Raw genomic sequence first — 19,794 nt, 5'->3', positions numbered from 1 at the left:
TATACTACAAAAAGCAAGTATACGCAGCACGAGAGTCCCTTGACTGTCGGGATCTCGCAAAAGATAAGACTCGAGTTGCACTAGTTTTTACCAGTTTATAAGCCTACTATAATGAAACACCCTACTATTTCAATGTGGGTCGGGAGTAGTCTCTCATGCAGCAGTGATCCTTAGTATTTTCCCGTCTGTGCCAAAGTTCTTTGTTATTGGACAATCCTTCTTGAGATGTCCTATCTCCCCGCATATATGACATATTTGGCTTGTACCCGTGTCGTTGGTGGAAGTGATGTGTAGATTCATGTGGATACGAGCACCTTTGTTGTTCCTCCCTTTTGAATAATCCCTATAATAATGTCCGGTTTCGCCACAACTATAGCAAGCCTGGCTGGCTCCGGTGATGGAGGTGGTTTTACAGACACGAGCAATGTGCCCCATTTTGTTGCAATTGTTTCATTGCAATACACAGAAAGCTCCATCATGATGATAGTTACACTTGTTACCCTTTGGGAGTGTTCCCTCATATCGTTTGATCGGTGCTGAGGTGGCAGGAGTCGCCACTTGTTGCTGTTGCATAACAAGCCTTTGAAATCGCTTGCGCTCCTTTTGGGCTTGACGCTTTCGTTTCTTAAACTATGAGTTATGGCTTTGGGTGTTTGTGACCGTTATCATTTATTGATTTCCCGAATTGTTACAACGATTTGAATTGTCGATTCCATTTCCATCTTTGTTCGCGTTACTAGTGTGAAATTGTGCTAGTACAGCCGTCACGTCAGCTATTACCGCAACTTGGAAAGTAGTGGCATCTATGTGCAGCGTTGGGGTTTCTTTGATTGGATGGTTATTTCCATGCGAAGACATGGTTCTGGTGCATGAAAGGAAAACGAATTCGTAACTAAATACATAAACCGATAGATATGATGAATATTAAGGAAACTCTGTGACCCAATGTTTACAAATTGTAATTTTAAAGACTTTGAGCCTATCACTTAGCGTGAGTAGTGTATTCACCCACTGACTAGGTCGTATGGATCTTTTAGCTATTAGGGTGACACATAAGGTTTTCTACCACTCTGTATGACTCACGAGTTGTTTACTCTGTTCTCTGTCCTACTCCCAACGAAAGTAATCTGATGATCTCTTATGTTCCTGTGGCATCTTCTGGTATTTCTCTAGTTTCGTACTCCTCTGTCGACTATCTTAGTGAGGTGATATCTCTAGTTACGTTGCTAATGCGAGAATGGAAAGGTTTAAAGAATCTATGAGTATAATTAAACTATTTCTAGCACTAAAATTTATAAATGAGATCCTTATTGAGTCCTTCTATCATCACCTAGCATATGCATGGTATATATAACTCGGATCTAATAGACATTCGAATATGTGGTACTTCTCTAAATCCACATCCAAAGAAGGAAAAGTAAGTAAAGCAAACCCACACATTCTGAGTCTATGAGATCTTTATTATCTATAACCTTATGATGTATACACTCTGTAATTATAGACCTATCAGTAAAAGTCTTTTAATTCTCACATAGCTATTTACAGTTATTTAAGATACTCCTGATATTTTATTTTATGTTTTGTTCTAATGAATTCTATGGACCTAGAATTTGGTAAGTTTTAGGTTTATTGCAACACCACCATCATTCCTAAACACACATTCATCATATCTCAAATAAATATAGTTGATCAGACTATATTTACCCCATATATGATTACATAACTGCCAAGGTTTGGCTGTTGTGTCCAACAATTAAATACTTTTGTGATGTTATGGTATTACACTGTTTTATAGTAAGTATGTAGGTATGTAATTATGTATACTTTTATGTTAAGTATTTTAGTACTTAAAAGTATAAACTCTTGGTCAGAGTATTTTAATCCCTATGTGTTTATAGTTTGTATATCTTTTATGGGTTGATATACTTGATTCACTATAAAAAATGCTCTGATACCAATCTGTCACACCTCAAAACCAGAACGGTGGAAACGTTCGGGGGTGGAGGACGTCATTTATAATATCATAATAATGCAAAATAGTAAATAAGCAACAACATCATCCATTGCATCAATATAAATAATTGATACAAGTATGTTCTTTCATAGTAATAAGACATCAAAACAAGTAATCAAAATGAAAGATGAGTCTTGAACACGCTCCATCTTCTCAAAACCTGGTTGATTGTACCTGTCTACTGATGACCTGAGAATACAAGTTATTTTGAAAGAGTTTATCAGCATAAAAACTGGTGCGTTAATAAGTATTTAGTGTCATTGGTTGTATGAAAATGTTTGTAAGTGTTTGATGTATAATTTTGTAAATGTTTATAATAAATGTTTGTATAAGTTTGAAGAAAATGTTTGTAAATGTTCAATATAAATGTTTGTAGTAAATAATTGCATCTCCTAGAAAATCATATATTTTCTACTATAAGTAGCCTTCTACCAAGGCATCAAAAGTTCTATATGTTTGATTGTTGTAAAAGTGTGTATTTTTCCCAAGTGTGACCATCATTAACAAAATATAGTTTATACATTACCGATTATGTGAGAAGATCACAAAATTAATGCAATGGGGGAAAATATCAAAGTACTGTAGTACTGTATTATAGTAACCACTGATGTAATTATTGCATTAAATCGATTGTTTAAGGTATAATGTGATGGCTAGTTCCCGTACTAAACACTCGCCCTGTCAAAAGATTCTGGGAACTAAACGCGACCTTAGCAAACCAGTTGCTAGCCGTGAACATCTACATTAAAGTTACATGATCATGTATACCTAATTTAACTATCACCTTTTGTTTAGAACAATGAGTTAGTGATTCATTAGTATAATTAGATCCTGTAGTTGTTGTATGCTATAGCATCTTAGTATGTATTGTTTCTCGTTATAGTATTCTTTATCTGTTTCTCATCATAGTACGTTTGTATAGTTTCTCATAATAGTAAGTTCTCTTAGTTTCTCATCGTAATATATTTGTATAGTTTCTCATAATAGTAAGTTCTCTTAGTTTCTCATCATAGTATATTTTGTATAGTTTCTCATAATAGTAAGTTCTCTTAGTTTCTCATTATAGTATATTTCTATAGTATTCTCTTAATATACTTGTATATGATAGTATTCTCCTAAAATATACCTATAATAGCTTACTAGTAATCCTTGTGATTTGAATGAATGAAGGTACACCATTCCTATCCAAAAACACTGAACTATCTGATAGTATTTTTATACCTATATATGTATACATAATATATAATTAATATTTAAACAACATTCGGACAAACAACTGATACTCTTAGGCTACATCCAAGCAAGGAAAAGGAAATAAAGCGAGTTAGTAGTCCTAAGTCCTTTAAACATTACTCATATAACTATACATATATAGACATGCATTTGACAATATATAAGTTTAAAAGGGATTTTGTAAAACATTTGAAGAGTAAAATAATAAACAATGATGACTTGATGTCAATTTATAAAACCTATCAAAAGTAGTTTGTTTGATAACATAGTTTAAAGTATATGAAATCTATTATTTGAAACACAGTTTGAAGTATATGAAATCTATTATTTGAAACACAGTTTGAAGTATATGAAATCTATTGTTTGAAACACAGTTTGAAATATATGAAATCTATTGTTTGAAACACAGCTTGAAGTATATGAAACCTATTGTTTGAAACACTGTTTGAAGTATATGAAATCTATTGTTTAAAACACAGTTATAAATCACATGTGATTGACTATATAACTAATTGTATTCCCCCCCCCCCCCCATAAAAGCATTTAAAATCATTTAAAAGATAGATTAAGGGGTATGAACTCATGTGTACTGAGTAGCTTGGATGAACAAGTGGTATAAGATGCTAGGTGTCAAGTGAAGACTTGATCACACACACGGATCCTAGTTAGCACATAATGACACATATATGCATCTAATTAGTGATTAAACAGCTAATTTAACAAGTATAAGCACCCTAGAACATGGAAAACACTTTGCTTCAAGTGTTATAAGTACTAAAGGGTTGCATTTAAGTGTTGTAGGGGTGTACCTGGGAGTTTACGGTCCAAGAGTAAACTCCCCATGAGTTTACGGCCTAGGGTTTGCGGCCCCAATGGGTTTACGGCCATAAACCCATGGTGTATTCTACCATTTTGATGTTTAAGGTCTTTAGTTCAATTTGGAAGTGTTTTAGACCAATTCCAAGGCTTAGGAAGGTGTTGTACCAACTTTGCACCCAAGAACTAGGGTTTACAGCCTTGGGAGATGCCTTAGCCGTAAACACCTTTCTCTTATGATTTCTTGGTGTAAACCAGTTGATTCAAGTATATAGCTAGCTAAGGCAAGAGTACTTACAATGTAGAAGCTTGATTGGGTGATTAAAGTCCAAGAACACTAGTGTATGTTCTTGGTGAAATGAAGAACACTTGAAGATCTAATCAAAAGAAGAGATTTCATGGATGAAATCATGTATATTCACTAGATATGGAATGATATCAAGTTGAAATGGAAAGATTAGTTACACTTTTGAAGATTGGAAGCGAAAAGTCTTATGATCCTTGGGAGAGAATGGAGGTTCTTGAACTCAAAAATGGAAATAATGGAGAAAACGATGGAAACTCATGCTTTATGCATGAGTTCACAGCGAAAAGGGAGTTTACGGCCCAATCTCAAAAAGTTTGGCCATAAACACTAAATTTAGGCTCAGGGTTTTGTTTGTTGCACGTTTCACCCTAGAAGATACTTCCTTACACTTGATTCTTGAATGTAGTATGATTGGAACACTCAAACAGACTCTAAACAGTGCTAAAAGTTAGCAGAAACGTGTTTGACTTGGTTTGAATTGATTGATTGTACAAGATAGAAATTTCGGGTTGTCACACATAATTTTCTTAATTTTCTGATTTATGTACCAATTTTAATTATGTAACCATAGTTCCCACGTGTTATAAACTAGTAGAACAATATTAGAACACCAATAACATAAAATATTGATGGAAACCCTTGTAGGAAAACCAAAATACATTGATCGATGTATATTAAACTTGACAAGGAGTAGGATGACGGACTTTGATACATAAAATATAGAGTTTTTCACAAAAACCGCAACAGAAGCATTATTAAAATAATTAGTTTATTTTAGAGAATTTTAAAACAAAATCATCAATGATCCTTTTACATATGTTAAATGATATAAAAACAACCATAGAGTGTTTTAGAATTACAACATTTGGAGCATTTGAACCCACTTGGTTTTAGGGCGTTGAAGTAGATGGCAAGATCAAAGAGTATGATTTTCTTTTGAAGTATCCACCACCAAGAGTAAGACACTTTGGAATGATAGTTTCTTCTTGTATACTTGAGTATTATAAGCCTTTAATAACTTAATAAAAATAATCACTAAAGGAGATAACTCAAAAAATCTCCAAAACACAAGTATCTAACTTTAAAAGTGATAGATAATGAGAGGATAAAAGGATACGGTTTTGAGGAAGAAATCACAAGACACAAGAGCTAGTTTTCTCATGCATAAGACATTCTTATATACTCTCATGTAAGTAAAGTCAAACTAATATAATACTCTAAAGTAAAATAAAGTAAAACTAGGCATGCAGACAAGGGAGGGAGGTTGACAAATAACCTCGCATCCCTCTTGCAATGTACGGCCATGATGGTCAAAAAGAGACAAACTTTTCACCTAGTTTGTTTACCCAAATAGCAGAAACTAACTAGTTAATTTATGGTTAGCCAAAGTGTCTAAACATTTATACACGACTTATTAATCATACCATATGATATAATAACTAGTTTGTTCTTCCTTTCATTATTATTTTCACAAAACAATATTTTTTTCTAATTAAATACAAGATTTGAATTTATTTATTAATAATAAAATACTTAATAAATATTCAGTAAGTACCGATTTATTAAGGTGTGACCATATAGGATCATATATTATTAGCAACATCACTAAATAATGATTTTTTAGCATATAGATCCAACATATGAATTATAGTGTGTAGAAATCGATGGTTAGAAATAGAAAGAGAGAGATTTAGGATTGAATTAAATGAAAGCCTAGACGACTTTGTTTATGGTCTTGTACAATGATATTATGGATCCTAAAGCTCCTAATTAAAAAAGAAACATTCACAAATAATAAGAAATTTGGCAACTAAGCAATCAACTCTCCATGCAATGAGGAATTCCACCTTGATAAGAATTACATTTTTAATGGTAGAAACTTCAAACCTTTATAAGAAATAACAAAATACTGATAGTAAAGAACTAATCTATTTCTTATACCGTAGAGATGAAAAAAACATGGTGATAGATCAATTACCCAAATACGATAATCAAACTCAAGTTCCTTGCAAGTACATCAAATGCATCAAAATAATCATAATGATGTCAAACTACTCATGCCAAAATGATTTTCATACCATATCACATGCTCTTGAACACATTCACGAAATAATCATGTACTTTGCTTGAACAAGTCTTTATTCGAATTTAAGATGAGACATAAAAAAATTCATATTGAATATCATGCGAATAAAATGTATTTCGACCAAAAGATTTGCCTAGTATTCTAACTACCATATGGTATCGAATATGCTAGAATAATTTCTTGTCTCAAATGCTAAAACAAGATGATTGATCTTCAAAATTGTGTTCTTCAATGAACAAGTGATAAGATCTCAAGATCACAACACTCCCAAAATCGAAAGCCTATAAAAGTATGTAGCACCTTCCAAAAATTATGTATCATTGGAAGAAATATTTATAATATATGTAGCAACAAAAAAGACAATGGCTTGAAACTCTAAAAGAATTTAACCTGCAACGAAATCCCACAAATTATGGATGATTCCAAATCCCCTTTTCTTTAAGAACGACGGATTTATCTCTTGAATTATAAAACATTTAGTGAATCATCATAGTTAACTTAAGCCAATAAAGCTCTCATCTTTACTTGTCATAACATGTAGATAAAATCTATGTCCTAAATCTAAAAGCGGAAGATCATAATTCATAGAAATCACGGAAAAATTAATCATAACCTTTAAAAAGGTGTAGGAGATATCTGTTATTAGGAAAGTAAACCATGACGAGAGACTAGAGTAAAATTGATTTAGGAAAACTCTTTGCATGGTTTATAAATATTGATTAGAGTTTAAGGAGAAAGTTGTCCAAGAAAGAACTATGTTAGGGTTTGTTCAAAAGTTGACTATGGGTTTTTGAATTATAATCTGACACACTTGTTATAAGATAATTATGATTAACATAAAGGGAAATTTGTAGAAAAATCCCAATATAATTGAGAATTTTTTTAATAAAGTCCGAATTTTATTTTTGAATAGAAAAGTGACTATTTGACTTTTTGAATAGAAAAGTCCAAGAAACCGGTTAATTTATTCACTTTAGCCATTTTTGACATGTTTAGCAGGTCATGAGACCAAATCGTTAACTTTTGCAAAATAATGAGACTTTTCTGCAGATTTCGTCAAAATTTGTATATAATGTATAAATGTATTTTTTACATATTTATATATATTTTTACGTATTTACGTATTTTTTAAGTTTTTATATGTATATATTTACATCTTTTTATGTATTTTAAATGTATAGACATATTTTTTTTACGTATTTATACATACTTTTAAGTATTTTGCATATTTTTATGTATTTTTATATATTATTTTTTATGTAGTACGTATTTATATATTTTTTAAAAGTTTTTTTTTATGGATGTTTATGTATTTTTATGTATTTTAAATATATAAATAAGTTTTTTTACATATTTATATATATTTTAAATCTATAAATGTATTTTTTTTACATATTTATATGTATCTTTAAGTATTTTAAATATTTTTATATACTTTTTCAAACGTATTTCACTCCATGGTGTGAAGAGATTTTATAAAAAATAGAGTAAATTACACGAATGGTCCCTATGGTTTGGGGTAATTTGCACGTTTGGTCCCTAACTTATTTTTCTAACTCGAAAGGTCCCTACTGTTTGTTATTGCTACACATTTGGTCCCTGTTGTTTGTTTTTGTTACGCGTTTGGTCCCTATCTTATGTAAAAAGACAATTATTTAAATAGAGAAAAATGATAGAGTAGGTAAGCTAAGGAGAGAGGATGAGATTGAGGGTGTGTTTATTTAATAAAATTAAAAAATCAAAGGAAAAATAGACTTTTTATGTAACACAGAGACCAAACGTGTAACAAAAACAAACAGTAAGAACCTTCCGAGTTAGAAAAAAAAGTTAGAAACCAAACGCGCAAGTTACTTTAAACCATAGGGATCGGGCCGGCAGACCGGACGTACGGGAACCGTCGAAGAAGTGCAATTTACCCTAAAAAATAACACATAAATTAACAACAACAAAGTATGAATGGAGAATGAGACTTCCATTTCAATAAAGATATTTCAATGAAGATGATGATCTTAGACAAATAAATGAACCATGTTTGGCAATTAATATTTCACACTTAATTTATTCAAACGTAATTTTTATATAGATATTTATATATAAAAATACATAAGCATGTAAATAAAAAAATACATCTATATATTTAAAATACAATATATATATATATATATATATATATATATATATATATATATATATATATATATATATATATATAAACATCTATATAAAAAAAACTTAAAAAATACATAAATACATATAAACACGTAATAAATAAAAAAATAACACATAAAAATATGTAAAAAAAAAACTTTAAAATACATATAAATACGTAAAAAAAATATATGTATATACATTTACAATACATAAAACTAAAGATCTATATAAAAATTTTAAAAAAATACATAAATACGTAAAAATACATATAAATATGTGGTACATAAAAAATAACAAATAAAAATTTAAAATACTTAAAAATATAAATACGTAAAAATATATATTTATATTTAAAATACATAAAAATATATAAACATCCATATAATAAACTTTTAGAAATACATAAATATGTAAAAATATGTATAAATACGTAATACATAAAAAAAATATCTAAAATACTTAAAAGTACATATAAATATGTAAAAAATATATATATTTATACATTTAAAATATATAAAAATGCGTAAATATATACATATAAAAACTTAAAAAATACATAAATGCGTAAAAAATATATAAATACAAAAAAAAAAAAAATACGTTTATATATTATATACAAATTTTGATGAAATCTGCATGTAACATCCGAATTTTCAGGTGTATCATTGTAAGAGTAAATTCTGAGATTTATGGAGTGACTCGACTAGTTGTGAGTCCAACTCATCAAGTAGAGTCAAGTTATATGCATGGGTTTAATGAACGGACTCGACGAGTCGTGTGCCGACTCGCTGAGTAAGTGCTATGTAATGAAACCCTAAATCCCCAGGTTTGGGACCTATTTAAGGGCACTTATAGCCTCATTTGCGGCTCACCTTCAACGAGAGTAAACCTTAACGTCCTTTTGAGCTAGAGAGTGTGAAAGGAGCTAATTTTGGGGTCTTTTGGTACATTTCTTTTAAAGAGGAGGGAAGGATTCATCAAGGAACAAGAAGGGGGCCAGTGGATCAATGTTATTTTGTCCAATAGCTTCTAGGCAAGGTAAAAAGTTCTCACCTTTCTCCTTGTGGTGATTAGATCTCATGTTTTTGATGAACATGGCTTTTTATCACCTTTTGTTGAGATATGAGTACATGGAGTCCCTTTATAGGTCTAGACTTCAGATCTAGACCTTGTGAGGTCTAGAGGGTCCAAAGGCTCAAGATTTATTCAATCACTTAAAGAGTTATTGTGTTTTGGTGCCCTTGTTGGAGTTGTGATGGCATTTAGAGCAATATATTCCATGCATGGTCATAAAGATCAAAACTTTATGTGACTTTTGGACCTTAGGAGGCTACATCTAGGGTTTGGAGTAATGGATGTGACTTTGAACGTCTGAATGGGAAATTTGATTAAGTAAACTCGCCGAGTCTATGAGCTGATTCGATGAGTCGGTTTGGGTTCGTCCCAGTGTTCTCGACCAAGAGATAACTCGTCGAGTTGGGGGTCAACACGACGAGCTGAGTGGGACTTTCACGAGACTTCTGAGGATATGAGTGGACTCGACGAGTTGCATGAGTGCACTCGACGAGTCGAGTCAAACAAGGACTGTTGACTCGAGTTCAACTTATGTTGACTTTAGGGTTGGGTCAATCGTGAGTAATGGAGACCATGGAGGGGTAAAATGGTCTTTTACCTACTTCCCGAGTAGAGAGAAAAAGAGTTACCTGTGGTTTACTTAGAGTTGAGAATTCAAGTATTGATTAGAGATATTTACCTTATGTGTTAGGCGGTTGCTAGTTCGAGATTCAAGTATGAGGATAGCTGCTTGCTTGCTTCGAGGTGAGTCTTCTCACTATACTTTACCTTGAGTGGTATTTATGTGTGACCAAAGGGCCTTATATGCTTACTTGAGTCATTCATTTTGTCTGTGTGATATATATGCTATGTTATGTGTTATCGAGACCGGACAGGAGGGTCCAACGAGCTGTGAGACCAAAGGGTCCTCACTAAGACCGAACCAGAGGGTCCAACGAGTCGTGGGACTGGAGGGTCCCACTAAGACACATAGACCGGTGGGTCTTACAGAGTTATAGCCTCGAGTGGCTAATGTGGTATATGTGGTATTTTGGGGAATTCACTAAGCTTCGTGCTTACCGCGTTGTGTGTTATGTGTTTCAGGTTTTTCTCCGGATCACGGGAAGGCACCGAATTGATTGTACACACCAATGAAAGAACTATGTTTTGAGGATCCTGGATTTAATCAAACAATTATGGAGTCGCAAGTTCTAAATTTAATAAATGAGATCTTTATGAAATGTGTTATGGGAATTATATGATTTTAAATGAAAAAAAATTATTTGAAAATTTACGGTGTTACAAGTTGGTATCAGAGCCTTGGTTTGAGGGATTCGGATACACCTTCAGGTATGTATGGACTTAAACTGAGGATTTGAGAAAAAATTTCAAAAGAAACGATTTTTCTAAAACAAGTAAGAGTTTCTAAGAGGAAACAAGAAGGAGCAGTGTGTGCAATCAGCCAGAGCCCGAATGATGATTTCCCAAAATACCCTTACTTATTTGTGTTATGAGTTATTATTGAGATATTATTTATGCATGCTAGGGGTAGGCTAGGTATTTCATATTTTAGGGATAGAGTTGCCTGATTTGTGATGCCTTAGTCGAGGAGTTATTGCTATCTGCTATGTGCTTTGAGTATAATGATGAGTAAGAGTATCTAGTAGGAATTACTTAGAGAGGGAGTTTTGAGTTAAAAGATAATGTAGGAGAGATACTTAGATGAGAATTTGAGAAATCTTCTGAGAGGGTAATGAGGTACCCACGAGAGAGAGGGTTGCCTGAGTTCGGTAATGACTTTTAGAGTTGCGCATCGAGCGAGTGAATTTGTGTGCCAAGTAGTTTTATGTGTTAGTGGAGGTGATTCGATGCCCGAATGTTGCTTGCTTTGTGCGTTGTGGAACTTTTGATGATAGGAGACAAATACTAAGTGAATATGACGATATTCAGGAGGTAGATGGCTGGCATCATGAGGAGTTCTTCAACAGTTGATGGCAGAGAAGTGTGAGAACCTAAGAAGAGCCTAGGGAGTTAACGTAGTCAGATGAATACACTGATAGAGGAGAGTATTTTGCCGGGGAGAGAATATGAGTGACGAGATTGGTGATTGAGGAGGTTGAGCAACTACTTAAAAAATCTGGGACGATTTGTGTGGAAAGTATGGGTAGATGTGGCAGGTAGTATGGGCCCGTACTACTGAAAGAAGAGGACCCATACTCGAAACAGGGAGAATTTCATAGGTTCTAAGTAGCAGATTAAAAAGAGATTACATGGTTCGTATACCATGTTTTGTGGTAGAGTGAGAGGAGATAACATCGATTGAGTACCGTGATTCGTAGCAGATAGTGCTTATGCCTCTTTCCGTTGTTCCGTTGTGATTGATCAGACTGAGGACTAAAATAAGGAAATGTGGGGCCAGAGGTCCAGGTCGGATGAGCTTCCATGAAGTGTACCTTGAGAGGAAAATTGAGTTAGGTCCCGAGGGATGTTACTAGTGCGATGCCATTTGGAGTCGCAAGACTCAGGGATGAGTAGAGATGAGGTTTTAGAAAGGATTGCGATCTGAGATGTGCAATCGGTCAATAGTTGAGATATCATTTTCAGTGTCAAGAATTGTGATACTTTTGTTTCTTGTGTGGAGCAAAAGGGATATCGAGCTTCTGGTTTCAAAATTTGGAGGTTAAACTCATGGGGTAGCATATAGTTGCGACATTTCTTCAAAGTGTTTTGTAGTAAGTAGGATGCAAGGTATATCATATACCGAGAGGGGGTCATCAGTGGGGACTGAGATGGATAAGGCATGGATATGCCTTAGTTGAGTATAGTGAGGCATATGTTAGCAGTAGTTTCGAGTAGTCAAAAGAAGTATGTGGGGCGGTGGCCCTCGTTGTTACTTTGGACAATAGAGAGATCCGGTAGTATGTTGGTTTGAAAATTTTGGATGACTAGAGGCAGTCATGTTGGAAAATATCTAAGGATTTCATCTAGGATTCGGGATATTTGGAGTTGCTTGGTCTTTATCGGGAAGAAGGAAGATCATTGGGTGTTATGTGGTACTTTCCAAGAGTAAGTGTGATGTACCTGGAAACAATTTGGGGAGTAGATTGTTGGTGTGCCAAATAGTGATGGTTCGAACCCTGAGTGGGGGAGAACCGGGTATTTTGTTGAGGGGATCAGAGATTTGTTCAAGTGCAGCTAGAGAAAAGGGCATGGAGACTTGCGATACTGATACGTGAGACTAGGGTTATTGGTGGTCGAGGCGAGGTACAAAGCGAGGTAATGCATGATGTACGTGATCAAGAAAGGATGAGTACCTCCACGGCGAGCGACCTTTGGTCAGAGACATTATGGTGGTTAGGACTTCTTCAAGGTTGTAATGACAAATTCGAGGTGGTTGGCTCGTAAGGGTAGTTTCGACGGTTGAGAATTTCTAGTGGATGTATGGGTTGTTATATGCATTTTGGGAAGGGAAAAAGTTGTTAGGGCAACCAACTTCAGATTCAGTATGAGTATTCTTACAAGGGTTTCGAGCAATAAGAGGAGGGAGTTTCGGATTGTCGTCAACATGTTCTGAGTCATTGACGATTCCTCCGTATTTCAAATTGAGAGATGGAATATTCCAAAGTTTCGAGTTGTGCGAGAGGAAGATCGGTTGTGAGATTTTGAGAGGGTACACTGCAGTATCTGTGTATGATGCCGTGAGTAGGAGATCAGTGGTTGGGGCAAGTCATCGTGAGGTTCTGTGATGGTGTACCGAGGTATCCAAGTATGATGTCTTAAATTTTGGATTATTTTGAGACTTGAGTTATAAGATGGCAAGTGGTGTATCAAGTATCTACGATTTCAGTGGGTGGCCTTTAGCTAATTGACATCAAGAGAGAATATCTAAGAATGTGAATTGCAGCGAGGGAAAGTGTTTTGTCATGGCGGTTGTCGTCGGGAGTAGTGATGCTTAATCTGGGTAGGTGTGTACACCTATCTATGTTGGACCGTGGAGCATGAGTTAGTGAACGCTGTGTGATGTCGACTTAAGGATGGGAATGTGGGGTGATAAGAGAAAGTGTTGTAAGACTATGGGGAGCTGTAGCATCCATGAGTTAGTGCAAGAGAGTATGGTGATACTGCGGGGAACCATAGTATTCACCGGTTAGTGAGAGGGTGTGGTGATACTGCGGGGAGCCGTAGTATTCACCAGTTAGCGAGAGGGTGTGATGATATTGCGGGGAGCCGTAGTATTCACCAACCAGCGTGAGAGCATTGTGAAACTACGGGGAGCCGTAGTTTTCACTAGTCAACGTGAGAGTATTATGGAACTGCGTGGAACCGTAGCTTCCACTAGCCAACCAATAAGAGAGAAGCGTTGTGAATCTACGAGGAGCCGTAGTATTCACTAGTCAGAGCATGACTCAGATGAATTCCTAGTAATTTGTAAATATTTTATTAAAACTTAAGGCATATACCATAAAAATTCCAAATTTTACACGTGTAGTTGGGAAAAGTCATAATTTTTTTTTATTTTATTTTATTTTATTTTTATTATTTTTTTATTTTTTTTTTTTTATTTTTTTTTTATTTTTTTTTTTTTCAGTTGGTTAAAACCATAACTTTTCGGATGATCTTCCATTTTAAACTTATTATCCGGTCATCCTAATTTTTTTAAATGAAAAGTTTTCAAAAAAAAAAAAAAAAAAACTTATGGTTTTTAGCTTAAAAGAAAACTTATTTTTCAAAAAAAAAAATATAAAACTTGAGACGTTTTGGTATTTGCCCTTCCTTTTATCAAATGGACTTATATACGCAAACAACGATATTTGTATATCTATAAAAACATCATATTCCATGTTAACTATATACATATCATATCATATTATAAGTATAAAATATGAATTGTATATATTTTATATGTATAAAATATATTTTTTTTATTTATTTTTATATACAAAATCTATTTTTATGTATTTGTGTATGTATTAAAATCGTATTTGATATATATATATATATATATATATATATATATATATATATATATATATATATATATATATATATATATATATTATCCTTTTTGAATGTATTTTATGTTTTCTAAAATATAGGTATACGAATAAGATTTTTATGTATAATACGGTTTTTATACATACACAAATACGTAAAATATACATTTTCTACGTAAAAAAATATTTTTTACATATAAAAATAAGTAAAAAAATCATATAAAATACATACAATACTTATTTTATAATTATATTATGATATTTATATGTTTTAATATTAAATAAGTTGTTTTTTTTAATATATATATATATATATATATATATATATATATATATATATATATATATATATATATATATATATATATATATATATATATATATATATATATATATATATATATATATATATATATATATATATAGAAAGGACAAATGCCAAAAATGTCTCAAGTTTGACCCATTTGATTGGAAAAAACCTTAATTTTTTTATATGTAAAAACCATAACTTTAGAAAACCTTCTATTATAAAGATAACCGGTTGATAACCAGATAATAGGTTTAAAATATTAGTTCTTCTAAAAACTTATGGTTTTAACCTACAATAAAAAAAAGTTATGAATTTTTCTAACTATACATATAAAATTGAGATTTTTTTTGGTATAGACTTTTTTGGTATTTGTCCGAATTAAAATTACCAAATTTTTTTCCCATACTAACAATTAGTAACCTTATCTTAGATACATATGCAAATGAATTTTTTAATAAAACGTGTCAGAAACTCATATCCAAACGTTTCAATCAATATGTGGAATTTCATTTATAATCACAGAGATTCCGAATGCAAGTCTTGACTTATTTTATTAGAATAAATTCGTATAAAATGACGTTCAAATTCAAGAGAAAGTTTCAACCTTATAAGATTTGTTTCATTATACGGTCAATTAAGCAGAATTAATTAATATTATCTAATCCGGTCAAAAATAGAAATTAAAAATGAAAAATGAAAAAGCTTGAATCAATGAACATATGTTATGTTTGGTAAATGAGGAGCCTTTTATCACCAAAACCTAAAGTAAGCAGGTTAGGACATAGTTCGCTAAAACAATCAAATCAACATAAAAAGCTCAACGTGAGCGTTAAGTAATATTTTCAAGTCGCAACACCCATCCGGTTGCACTATAGTTCCATACCTGTTGGATGTTGCAAAGGGGTTCGACTTTTAGACGATAGTTTTGCAACAGAATAAAAGTCATTATAAAAAAAAGTTAATTAAAAAAAAAAAACTGTAACCAATTTACATATGGAAAATAAATTACCTAAGTAACCTAAGTAACCAATTAACCAATTGTTATTTTTTATTTATATTTGATTATTTATTTGTTATATTAATGATCATTAAACTTTTATATTCCGTTTAAATTATATCCATATGACCGTATGTTAATGCCCAATTGATATATATATATATATATATATATATATATATATATATATATATATATATATATATATATATATATATATATATATATACTATTTTATAAAACAAATCTCACTATTTTTAAAAATAGATTGAATAAAATAATAATATTTTTTTAAGACGTCCAAATCATTAAGCTAATTGTACAACTAATCACTAATAAAATAATATTAAAATTTAAACAAACTCCTATAAATCTTCTCTTCCAAGGTTTTGACAAGATCTTTTTTTATCCAAATAAATACTCAACACCTTATAATTTGATCATTTCATTAATTTTCTTTATTTTTAATATGACATGTTTCGTAAAACAAACTAATGATTGAATTGAAAATAATCATTCTCCATCGAAAAGAAATTAATTGTCGAAACAAACTATTTGTCGTCCGCCGCTTTGCGCGGGTAAACGGCTAGTATATATATATATATATATATATATATATATATATATATATATATATATATATATATATATATATATATATATATATGGCATATGAGATTGGAAAAATGACTTGAAAAGTTAACCTTTTATTCATATTTGGTCTTTTTTGTATACCATTGACCATCAAAATTTCATTTTGTGTTCAAATTATACCCATATGTCCAACAATAATTCATACTACCGGTTTCATCTCTTCAAATTGTAGAAATACAACCATTACAACCAAACCCTCAATAAATACAATAATCCTAAAAAATGATAACGATTGATTTTGTAACACCGTAAGATTTCAAACCAAATTTTACATTTTTAAAGCACATAAAAACCATATATTATATCTCATAAAAACCATAAGTGTATCAAATGTTAACATAAACGCACAAACAAAAGTCAAATCTTAGAATACTCAACATAATAAAAAACAAGTGTGTACAATCACGCCGACGCCTTCCCGCGGTCCTTAAAAGTACTTGAAATACATATCACATAACACAGTAAGTACGAAGCTTAGTGAGTTCCCCAAAATACCACATACACTAATAATAAGCCTTTCATAGCTATAACTCGGCATGGATCCTCCGGTCTCATGCGTCTCGGTGTGGACCCTCCAGTCATGTGTCTCTGTGCGGACCCTCCAGTCTCGCAGCTCGATTTGGACCCTCTGGTCCTATCTTAGTGGAAAACCTTCGCTCCCACTAATCAGTTTGGATCCTCCAGTCCGATCTCAGTAAACATAGAATATAACATATATATCACACAGACAAAATGCATAATATCACATAACTCAAGTAAGCACATAAGACTCTTCGGTCACAGAAAAGATTACCACTCTAGGTAAAGTATAATGAGAAGACTCACATCGTAATAAGCTAGGTAACTGTGTACCCCTCGAACACGAGTCACCGAATCTAGCCTCCTCATATTGACACATGATAATTGACTCTAATTAACACTTTGATCATAACTCTAAGTAAACTAAGTTACTTTCTCTCTCTCTCTCTCTCTAACTCTTGGAATGGGAAAAAGACCATTTTACCCATCCATGGTCTCCATAAGTCATGATTGACCAATCGCTAAAGTCAACAGAAGTCAACTCGAGTCAACAGTCCATGTTGACCGAACTCGTCGAGTGCATATATGCGACTCGTCGAGTTTTACCGATATTCTCAGAACCGCACAAAAGTCCAATTCAACTCGTCGAGTTGACTCGTAAACTCGCCGAGTTACTGCATGGTCAGGACCATCGGGACAACCACGCCCGACTTGTCGAGTCAACTCGTTGACTCGTCGAGTCCTTTCGGACTCTTTTCTCATTCAAACATTTTTAAGGTAGAAAATAACCCCAAACTTTAGATCTACCCTCCCAAGGCTTGATTATCATGTAACGCCACAAGCTTTACGTCCATGCATGGCACTTAGAGCTTGAAATGCCAAAAACATGATTCATTACGGTTGAATAAAATTGGGACCTTTGGACTCTTGGGACCTCACAAGGTCCAGATCTAAAGTCCAAACCTCTAGATGAATCCAAAACACTCAAAGTCCCAAATAATAGATGGAAAAAGCCCTAAACTCCATAAACATGAGATCTAACCCACATAGTGAGAAAGTTGTCGACTTTTTACCTTTCACAGTAGCTCTTGAAGAAAATAGAAACAGATCTAATAGCCCCTTCTCATTCCTTGATTGAAATCTATCCCTTCTCTTCAAAAGATTCACTAAAACACTCAAGGATTAGCTCAATAACTCTCTTAGCTCACTACCAACTATCAGGGTTCACAGGGGAGTAAGGTAGTTGATGAGGCGGAAATGAGGACATAAGTTTCCTTAAATAGGCCCCAAACCCAAGGATTTAGGGTTTCCTCACATAGCTTCTACTCGGCGAGTCAGCATCTTAGACTCGTCTAGTCGGTTATTTAACCAGCATGCTCCAATCCAACTCTACTCGACGAGTTGAGGCACCAACTCATCGAGTTGCTCAATAGATCTCAAAAATAAATAATTAAATAAATAAATACCTGGGAATCCGGATGTTACAGATTTTTTATAATTAGGAAGCTGTGTTGTGTTTTTTAGTTGATACGACACGTCATGATAATTTTTATATAACGCGAACACAACATGACACGATGTCGTGTTTTGTTTTACTAACACGAAAATGATTCAATTAAACACGATAAAAACGATCAACATGATAAACACAAAAGATTAAAAAAAATAAACATCTAATTTATATATTTTTTGGAAAAGTTGAATATTTTTATAAAGGTGCTAGCACAGAGCTAGAGAAAACATAAACATTTACATTGAAATGTTCAAAAATTGGGTTTCGAAGGCATAGATTCCAATTAATATGATTTTTTTTGCCTCCTATGTGTAACCGAAGAAAAAGAATGTCGCACAACATCATAAAAAATCCTATCAAAATGTGGCCTCGAATGGTTGAAAGCACATATGTTTCTAAAAGATTGTAGCACCCACCAAGCTGTAGCAATCCCTACATCAAAAACCAGTTTCTTAGGCATGGAACAATGAGTCGCATCCAATAAAGTTGGAAAATATCCAACTGAAAATCAAAGCTTGACTAAATCTAAAGAAAATAAGACAATTTTGGAGCTTTATGCCTCCAAATGGTGCACAAAGGAGAGAAAATGTTGGATCCAAAGTCTTGAGAGCAAAGTCACATTCTTGATGATCCTCCTTCATAAGCAAGAAAGATCATAACTCAATTAAATGCTCTAAATATTCAAAAATAATCTAGGGTTAGAAAGGTAGGTCGATTCTAGGAGTGAAGGTTCATAAGAAGAAAAGTTTTGGTGCTATAATGATACTTAAATAGTGCACGAACCCTAAACATTAGGGTTTTGGTCTAAACCACGTACGCCCTGCATACTGGCGCAGGACTCAGTACGCCCGACATACCAAAGTGTACGCCCCGCATACTCAATCCACACCCAAAAGTCAGGAAATGGCTATTGGGAACCCATTTTGCAAACAATTCTTAACTCAAGGGTCAAAGTAAATACTTGGAAAATTAGATGTTACAACACATAAACTAATGGGTCGGCATTGGTGCCTTCGACCCATAAAAATAGTGAGGAAAACTCACATCCTAGTCTGAACAAATAGCTTAATAGGTCTATGCTCCGAATCTCAGCTCTACCCATAAAATATTCCTCAAATAGGGGCCAATCTCAAATACAACTCAAAAT

Source organism: Lactuca saligna, chromosome 7 (genome assembly GCF_052625555.1).
Source record: "Lactuca saligna cultivar CGN05327 chromosome 7, ASM5262555v1, whole genome shotgun sequence".
In the NCBI taxonomy this organism is placed as follows: domain Eukaryota; kingdom Viridiplantae; phylum Streptophyta; class Magnoliopsida; order Asterales; family Asteraceae; genus Lactuca; species Lactuca saligna.
This window is presented reverse-complemented; position numbering follows the sequence as displayed.